The 9,642-nt window shown below is 39.9% G+C and overlaps 1 long non-coding RNA gene across 1 annotated transcript; it reads right to left on the reverse strand.

The window, feature by feature from the left end:
* Window positions 1-820: 820 nt before the first annotated feature.
* LOC113235436 lies at window positions 821-7,283 on the reverse strand. Its single transcript, XR_003310862.1, has 4 exons — window positions 6,929-7,283; window positions 2,100-2,247; window positions 1,113-1,189; window positions 821-993 (listed from the first exon to the last, which is right to left on the reverse strand). It is a non-coding gene; the product is annotated as an uncharacterized LOC113235436 (long non-coding RNA).
* Between the last annotated feature and the right edge of the window lie 2,359 nt (window positions 7,284-9,642).

The following is a 9,642-nucleotide window of genomic DNA, read 5'->3' on the forward strand; positions in this document are numbered from 1 at the left end:
CTCAGGTATTTTGGCGATGTTGTAAACGAGTCAAACGAATGCTAGGCAAAAGGCAAAATGATGGAGAAATATCTCTGTTTTTCATTCCAATTGGTCATCTGGAATAAACAAAAATATTGATATAAAAGTTGGAATTACATAATGATGTAATCAATTCAATAAATCATAATTCAATCTAACATTTACTCTTGCACAGTGTCAGTACCCTTACCTTACCTTACTTTATGATTTATTTTACATTACTTTATGCTATGCACTCCAGACTTTGGTATAATAATTGAAATAAATAATAAATATCTTGGGACAATTGACTAATGTCCACCAGTTACTAGTCGTAAACTAAGAAAAGCTAGGTACTATGGGCGCAGACAACAGATATTAATATAAATTACTTCCACGACTCACATCATAGCAGGATCCGATCCAGGGACCTATAGCTTCATAGTCCGGATTACTAACATCAAAAAAGTAAGTAATCCAGCCGTCTTCGCTAACAAACATAAAATATAAGATAGTTTAAAAAATTTACCTCTTGTCGTGTCAAAAATTTGTTTATTTATTCCAGGAAGAACTTTCAACTTCGAGATCATTTTGTTGAGGGTATTTTTAGACGGCAAAATAAATATTCTTTGTAAGAACTGTAACATTTTGGACTCTGTTTGAGAATTGATAAAGCAATCATTTTTTTTTCGTTTGAAAATCTTTGTCCTTTAATTTTCTTTGCATATTGCTTGATTTGCATCCAAAATATTTTTTTTGCAACTGGACTCATTTTGGAAGTTAATTTATTCAAAACATCGCGTTCATTAAACATAACTGCCCTTTTTGCTCTTTTATTAAAATCTAACTGCTTCTTGGACAGTCGATACATTTTATAAATTTTTCTACATTTAGGTGTCAGGGTATTCATACTGTGAAACAAACGTTTTCTAATATTTTTGTTTCGTTTGGGAGTCGAGGGTCCAATTTCCCTGGTAAGTACACTTTCCGATTCTGAAATTAAAAAAATTAAAGTAAATAAACTGGTTAGTTTGGATAAAAAGCCGTAGTAGCCTAATGATTAGAGGAGGCTAAAAATCATTTAATCAAATGAATTAAAAATAATAACATACCTTGGACACGCTTTCCTCGTGGTCTGCTCTCCATCTGCATGAAGTGTTAGGTAAGACCGGACAAATCTGCACCAAACCTGTAATGCAAATGATCAATGACTCAACTCCATTTAATATCTTTTTCAGCACTGAGAACGTTCAATCTTCAGGCTAAAGATGTACCTAATCAATGGACAAGTAAAATCACGTGATTTTAAGATGATTTTCAGTTTCAGTTTTCAACGTTCTTGTACAGAAATTTAAATAAAGAATTATGATTGTTATTCAGAAGTGAGCTTCACACATTAAAACCGACAATTTTATTTATCAGGTTATTAAGGAGATAAATCTTTTCAATATTATATACTTCACATACATAATTAAATAACAAAAATTAAATCATACAATAGCTAATATTTTGCAGTAGACTGTATAAAGAGTTTATTATAATATAACTCTGACCAAGGGAGTGCTATTGGGTTTGTTTATGAGCTTCCCCATGAGTGTGATATAGTCACAGTAGGGTGTACTTAAGCCTCATTAGAACAAGAAATAAATATTTTATACTGCAGATGGGTCAGATAATTGAAAATGCTCGATTTGTGTTGTTTCTTTGTATTTGTGTTATCCTATTGTTTGTCGCGGGTTTATACCTCAATATTGTAAAGAGCAATCATTAATGAAGATGTCAACTTTTCTCGATAGCTCTTGTTTATTTACATTCTTTTAATTACCTAAAAGTACAGAGTTTTAGATTAAGAAAAGATAACATGCTACATGTTTATACAAGTTATGACTAATAAACAAATAAAATTTAAAACAGATTTTAGTACATTTTGCAAAGTACAAGTTTATTGAGTTCCGTACCAACGACTAACGTACTGTTAATTAACGGTATTAATTAAGTTAATTCATTAATTAAGATTTAATAACGGCATTAGTGAGCAGCGTATTAGTATAATAAAGTTAGTAATAAAGGTAATATGTTATAGTAAAGTGTTTACTTACCAATGTTTTCGGAAACTTCTGCAGGCAAGCCACTTGTTATTTTGTTTTCCGAAAATAAAGTTGGATAAGCACCATAACGTAAACGCAATGTGGCAGTAATGAACCTCTTTTCAAAATGTTTATTACAAACACCTATCCTACGTAGTCTCTGTAAATTATGGCTGCGAAGTTGAATACTACCAATGCATTGTAACCACTTTTGGAGTCCTATCTCAGACGGGAAACCGATGCAATTTAACGTCCTGTCGTTTACTCGCAGTTTTCTATGCAACACTTTTTGTACATGGTGATAATTACCACACGGCACACCAAATTACTGGTTTAGCTGAGAGGATAAGGATCAAGGATAAACCAGTAATGAAGTCATAGACAACTATGTACCATAATGAAATCATAATAAACCAGAGTTAAAATGTCGATGTCAAAGACAAAAACAAATGGCAGCGACGGCCATTTTGAATAATTAAAAAAAAGAAAGTCATGTTCTAATTCGCTCCTCCAATGGCATAATGCCCAAAAATCTTCTTTGAAGATTACCCGCCGTGTTCTTCGCCTTCTAAGAGTGACCACGGAAAATGTTCGTTACTATCATGACCCATCAGAAGACATTTGTATTGAAGCTGCTGATATCACGCTCGCAACAGACGAAATCATTCTGCAATCCGATGAGAAAAATGAGCTTTCAGCATTTGCCAGGATAATTTATCTTTATTCACACAACGTAATGCACATACGTGAATATTATAACAAAATATGCCAATATTATATAACGTACATAGTTTTAAATTATTTTTGACATAATTTCTTCAATTTAATTTATTTAACTTGATTTTAAATTTTACCAATGTAACTTAAAAATGTAAACATTCAATTAATGTACCATATGGACTATGTTATCCGAACCTCATAAAGAAATTTGAATTGTTGTGGGCTACCAAAGCTCCCACATGTATGAATAAAATTTTATATTTACTAACACTAAAATAAGTTCACATCTTTGTATCTACTCTATTCATATTCGAAATAAATATATTATTGTTGCTGTTGTTGTTGTTGTTTTAACACATGGTTATGTGTTAATCCATTGATTCACGTAGTCGGGTAAAAATTTTTACATTTTGTGAGAACCCTATTTCCATGGAAATCCTTAACAACCGTTTCTAAACGCGGTATCTCCGAGATCTCCCGAGATAAACGTTTACTTTTTCTTTATTCGATAGGTACATTAATGTAGTATATTTTGAATGTAAAAAAAAAATTAATTTAGTGCGGTTAATTTTATATAAATATATTTTAAAATTAACAAAATATTTCTTTTCTCGCTTTTTTGTGCGCTTGAGGACTTATGATTTTCACATTTAATAAAGTTTAAATAGATAGTCAATTTCTATTTTTTCCAAAGGGAAGTTTCACATATTTCGGGAAATACAGGCAAAACGATTTTTCTTGAAGTTAACTGAACTTCACCTTTCGAAAAAAAAATTATATCTCCATAATAAAAGTAAATTGGGGGTTGATGTTGCTCGCTTCCGTAGGTTTACCCTCGAGACCCTACAAGTGACCCCTGAGCGGTGCTAAAGAGCAACAACTATCGGTGGTAGGCTTCGGCCGTGTCTGGTAAACACCCTCCCGACACAGTCGAGTCGCCAAATGATTTATCCGTGTTCCGGCTCGTGTTCGAGAGTTGCCATTAGGAAGTCGGGTCTGAACAGTTGTATTGCATCCAACGACGAGTAGTAGCTAGTTGTACTGCCACACTGAGCACTCGGTTCTGGATGCTAGCGGGATCTGAAGAACGGTGCACCTCTGGCCGACGGTGGGAAGTTGGGGGCCCAAGTAGCGGGAAAGCCACCCGTGAAAGGCTGCCCCGCCACCCAACGAAAAATCCCAGAATGCTCCACCTTGCCGGTTGGCGACCGGAGGGAAGGACCAGGTGGCCATCTCCGGGGGGGTTCAGGCGTCCCCACGGTCTCCAAACCGATTATACACTCGTGTGGCAGTGTGAGTTTGCTGCTTGGTTGGACGACGCAATGCCTCCTACAACTGCCTTCCTCCTGCCTATTCGCTTCTCCAACTTATAATTATGAGTCACACAAAAGAAATTCATTTTTCACAGCTGTTGCACGTCCTCCCATTAAAAGTGCACGTCACCGACATCAAAGGGCTGCACTCAAATATCGAAGCGGTCCACCACCACCTGGAAACCGATAAACCGCAGCTGCTGTTCCTCACCGAAACGCAGATCAGATGACCAACTGACAAGGGTTACCTCAGCTACGTTCAGGTGACGAGTGCGTGTCGGGGATGGGAGACATCCGAACTTTCCTGAGAATTTCCGGGAAAAGGATGGGAACATCAATTACGGCGCGATAGTATGGTGGCTACGAACCAAATTGGCGACCGCACCTGACAAGCTGAACAAATTACAAAGACTCGCTTGCATGGCGACGACCGGTTGCATGAGGACAACTCCAACTGCGGCCCTCGAAGCGATGCTGGACCTGCGACCCCTCCCACTGTTCATCAGACAGGAAGCGGCGTCAACAGCAGTGCGTCTAAACAGAACCGGCCTTTGGAAGCACATGAAGACTGCTCGACTACGCAAAGCTCCGAATACTCGGAATCTGAAGAAAACCTTAAATAAAGCCGCCAAGAAGAGCAAAAGTGTGTTACGCAGGGCCATGTTCGACCATGTGCGCCGCATAGGGCGAAGCTTGCCTCTTTTCCCGCGGGCAGCAAGTCCTTTTGGTCCCTGGCCAAAGCGGTCGAAAAAACTTTAGTAGCCACTCATTACCATCTCTATTGAGGCCAGACGGCTCGCTGGCTCATACTGCGGAAAGAGAAGGCGATTCTCTTCGCCTTACTCTTTGCAGAGAGTTCGCGTCTGGATGCCGCAGGATACCTACCGCCTTCTTTACCTTAGACTGGATGCACTATGGCGCCAGTTAGCATACGCCAAAAAGAGGTACTCAGAACTCTGTGAAGTCTAGACGTACATAAAGCTAGCGGGCCAGACGGAATTCCAACAATAGTCCTGCGTAACTGTGCGTCTGAGTTGTCTCCTATTCTCACACGCCGGTATCGCCTCTCGCTTGTGACTGGTGTAGTTCCCAGGTCGTGGAAGCTTGCAAATGTGCAACCAGTGCCTAAAAAAGGAAGCAGAGCTGACCCTGTCAACTATAGACCTATCTCAGTCACTTCCATACTCTGCAAGACTATGGAATGTGTACTTAACAACAGTCTCCTGTCATAGCTTGAAGACAACGTCTCCTCAGTGCTCGCCAGTACGGATTCTGAAGAGGGCGATCTACTGGGGATCTTCTTATGTATGCCTTTCACTTATGGAGAGAGGCTATAGAAGAGTATGGCGGACCCAGTGAAGTGTCTTTAAACATTTGTAAGACTTTTGACAGGTTCTGGCACGCAAGCCTTTTAAGCAAGCTTTCCTCTTATGGGCTTCCCTCTGACCTTTGCAATTGGATTTCGGATTTCTTGAGTGAACGTTCGATTCGAGTGATCTTAGAAGGCTACGCTTCCGAACATCGGGCGATAGATGCCGAAGTTCCTCAGGGTTCTGTACTGTCCGCAATCCTCTTTCTGCTGCATACAAACGATATTTCAGTACCTTTGGGTATGCTGATGACAGCACAGTTGTGGACAGGTACTTGACCAATGCAAGGGTCAGTGGAGAAGAAATCCAGTCTTGTCGAAAGTCCATGGTTAGTCGTTTGAATTTGACACTTAAGGCAGTCTCCGATTGGAGCGATGCCAATCTTGTCAAATTTAATGCTACCAAAACGCATGCGTGTCTTATCTCCACTAAACGGAGTCCCTTTCACCTGACTCCGAGTATTCGTGATATATACATACCGATAGCCGACCGTCTTCACCTACTTGGAATGTACCTGTCGTCCAGTCTGAACTTCGGCAGTTACATTGAATCCATGGCCAAAAATGCAGCCAAGAAGCTTGGCATCCTTTCCAAGGTGAGGCGATACTTCACACCAAAACAGTTGCTTCAATTGTACCAAGCACAAGTCCGGTCGTATATGGAGTACTGCTGCCAATTATGGGATGGCGTCGGTTATCGGTATTCTACAGGATATATCACGGAGGTGTGCGATGGAATTCGGCGGGCGGGAATCGGGAGACTAGGCGTGGGTGCGGCTTCCACCTCTATGTTGTGGAATTTCCCCGGATTCGCACGAAGCGTTTCGCTTCCACATTTGTATGGCGAGCGGCTAGGGAGTGGAATTCCCTGCCGAACGCTATACTTGGCGAGAGTGAATAAGTATTATTGTGCATGCTACATCCTCGACCTCATTGTCACTTTCCATCAGGTAAGATGGAAGTCAAATGCTCACTTATTTTAAATTAAAAAAAAAATGAATATCTAAACGGGTATTTCTTTGTATAATTTATTAGAATTCAACCTATTGAAATCGAACATAAAACGAGAATGTCCGCAACTAAAGTAAAATAACACTCTGTGCCTCCCTATCAACCTCTTGGATATGCGGGAAGAGCACTATGACCCGTGCGAGCGAGCTTGCGCAGGGACCATCTAAGTCAGGTCCTAGCTCTGGATCAGCACGTTTGCACGGACTTCATCCGATAAATAGGTACTGTAGACTAGGCTGTACTCTTTGAGTAAGATTGCTGGCTGAACATAGGTAGTGTTTATAGTTTGTATTTGGAACGCTAAGAAAACAAGGATCTTGACATATCATATTAAGATCATTGTTTCGTAACCCTACGCCAAAATTATGTAAAAAAGTGAAATAAAGTACAAAATTGAAGATTATTATAGTTTGAGTTTATAGAAATACCTCTCGCAATGCATCTGAGCTACAGCCCTCGATTATAGTACCGTGGCTGCAGGCACACTCACTTCCCGCCGCGCCCTGTGCAACTAATGGTTGCCACCGCTGAGCCGCCGACTCTTAGTCGACTACCAAATCTCCTCATTGGTGGCGAAGCTGTAAGGCACTCTCACTTCCCGACGCCGACGAACGGCGTCTCTCCAGTTCCCAGATTCTTACGCGGCCAGAGGGACCAGAAGATGGCTAGCTCATCCTCTACCAGTTCTCCGGGCTAGTGCCGGAGATCCCAAGTGGCAGTGTCCTGCGACAATGTCCGGACATAGCCACCGACTTAAAGGGCAACTCACGTGGCCCGCGCGTCTCCTCGCCTCAGGCCCTCAACTAGACCGCTACTAAGACGCACTAGCTGCGCGCGGGACAAACGGGGCAGACGAACGTGTTCATCGCTGCAGCTAACCACAAGCCCCGGAGAGTCCATAACCCAAGTCCGGGTCCGCCAGAGACGCCCGTGAAGACGTTTAACTGGCGGAGGGCTTGGCCTGGACGCCCGCTGTACCCTGGTCTTGCCGTCGAGCCCGTAGTTACTCCGGAAAACCCTGTCTCTCGGGTCGGTAGATAGGAACAATTTGCTAGGTCAGTAATAATTCACAAAAAGCACAGTAATAATTTTTCACTAAATTCACTGAAAGTAGAATAAACTTTTTGAACCTGACATTTCTCAACGTTTCGATACACGCTATTTTTGTAATTTATGGTGCACAATCAAATTAAAGACAACATAACGTAAGATAATTAATGAAAAACAAAAAATCTTAAAGTTTTAAAACGAAAAGGAATATTTATAAAGAAACTGATTTTTTTAACACCTTTACAAACACGTGAAAATAAATGTTTCTGTCACCTCTGTGTCTTTGTAGCTATTTGCATGACAAAAAGTAAGAAAATTGTTTTTAAAAATACCTCCACCAACTGCAAATGGACTGCACTACTAAGGGTCGTATTTCGGTCGGACTTGAGTATGATTTCAAGCACTGAAAATACGACCCTAATAGCAAGGACTTGAGTATGATTTCTAGTGCTTTAAATTATACTCAGTCCTGACTTGAGTATGCTGTCAAACACTGGAAATACCACCCTAATGGCAAGGACTTGAGTATGATTTCCAGTGCTTCAAATCGTACTCAAGTCTGCTCAAATCCTGACTTGCGCATTGAGTAGAGTTGACATTCAGAAAACTCATTTTTTTTTTCTCAGTTCAGAGTGATGAATGTTGGGTCATGGAAAAATCATATTTTTAGAAAAATAAATACTTTCCGCAAATTTTTCCTTTATTTTTCCGTTTATGGTGACATCTGTCAAAACTTGAAGTTACTGAAGGAAAGCGCGCCTACAAGAAATGATGGTGGTGTGGTTGTTAAAGGTTTTTTCACTGTTCGAAATAATGATTTCCAAAAAAATCCTGAATGATTCATAAATCTCGTTTTTCATATAGTTTTTTTTTATTACATACGAAACACTGAATTATTACAACATTAAAAACCACTAATGCACGTGCACGAGTCTTTCACTTAAGTTTTTCGCGTGCTTGCGTGACTCGACTCATAAGAAATTTGCGTAAGCAAAAATATGTCTTGTGCGCGCAGATAGGACTGTTCACGAGTCGCTCGCCAGGCGCTTGTAGACTTGGGGAATAGCGTTACATTTCTATCGCCGTGACTGTCGTTCCGGTTCCAAAAAAATCACAGTGATAAATCATCGTGATTTTGTCACGACTGTTACTTCCGCGACCTTGTCACCCCTATAACTTACATCACGATGTACGGTTTCAGCCAGCGGCTTCTTTCTAATACTTATAGCCGTTTTTTATAAAATGATTTAAGTTTTTGCTCCCTTTGTAATAAGTTTCAATTCCATTCAAAAAGTTGATTTTCTTTTTAATGTAATTTTGTTTGTTACTTATTTAATACGAATCTTTGGATTGTTAAAAATAGCAATAAAGTGTAATGTAATTATATTTCTAGTAGAATACACAAAGTAGATTATACATAAATATACAAAATATATATATTAATATACAATAGGCATATATTAATATATACACGCAAAATAGGCGCCTTGACGTCGAGTTGCGGACACTAGCCCGTTACACCAAGTACCAAGTAGTACATAAATATAAAATACCAATTCTTCCTATAATAAAACAAATATGCAAAAATATTTTACTTTGTTCATAAATAGGTTTATAATAACTTCTGCAGATTTTTTCATCCGCCTTTTCTAGTAGTAATAAGCACCTACGAACCTTGTGAGTGAGCAAAGAAAGTCATCCTATTTCATTCACTCCCATCGCCGAAATGGCCCGATTTGAAAAGAATTACAACGAGTGGCGCGCTCAGTCACAATGTATCAAATACGTACGTCGTGATGTGAGTGACGGGGATAGCTATTGGAACGGAGGAACACCTATGTGACTTTGGAACGTCGTTCCTTCGGAACGAGTCACGGTGATACTGTTTGCCGGCGGATCATCGTGATTTTTTTATCGTGACGTTATTTATCACCCACCTCTATGATTCTGTTTGACGACGGATCATCGTGATTTTTTTCATCGTGACGTTATTTATCACCCACCTCTATTTCGGACTCGTGTCGTAGTGATTGAGTAGTGATCTGAGATTCACTCTGGACCTTTTGTAGGGAAAAGTGTCGTTTTTATTTTT

The sequence above is a fragment of the Hyposmocoma kahamanoa genome, unplaced genomic scaffold (assembly GCF_003589595.1).
Source record: "Hyposmocoma kahamanoa isolate Upper Pololo Valley unplaced genomic scaffold, ASM358959v1 87, whole genome shotgun sequence".
NCBI lineage: Eukaryota > Metazoa > Arthropoda > Insecta > Lepidoptera > Cosmopterigidae > Hyposmocoma > Hyposmocoma kahamanoa.